Here is a 239-nt window from a genome sequence, read left to right on the forward strand (position 1 = left end):
CTGTATGGTCGGCGGGGGGTTGAGTGCCAGCGGAGAGAGGAAGGCAGGGCCCTGCAAAGACCCCGGGGTGACCTGGCGATCTCAGAGGTCTTGGCAAAGAAAGGGACGGGCTCAGAGGGCCCGAGGGTTTCCGCAGGGGCAGGGCGAGGCGAGGTGGGATGCTGGGGGCGTCTGTCCCAGCTGGGCAGGGCCGGCTTTAAAACCTAGAGGTGGGGGGTTCTGGAAAGGCACCCAAGAGG

General features: G+C 66.1%; 1 protein-coding gene across 1 annotated transcript in view; it reads left to right on the forward strand.

Moving 5' to 3' along the window:
* Positions 1-239, forward strand: part of CCDC40 (coiled-coil domain containing 40) — a 14,249-nt gene that overhangs the window by 7,834 nt on the left and 6,176 nt on the right. The gene's annotated exons all lie outside the window — the stretch shown is intronic.

Source organism: Myotis brandtii, unplaced genomic scaffold (genome assembly GCF_000412655.1).
Source record: "Myotis brandtii unplaced genomic scaffold, ASM41265v1 scaffold632, whole genome shotgun sequence".
Lineage (NCBI taxonomy): Eukaryota > Metazoa > Chordata > Mammalia > Chiroptera > Vespertilionidae > Myotis > Myotis brandtii.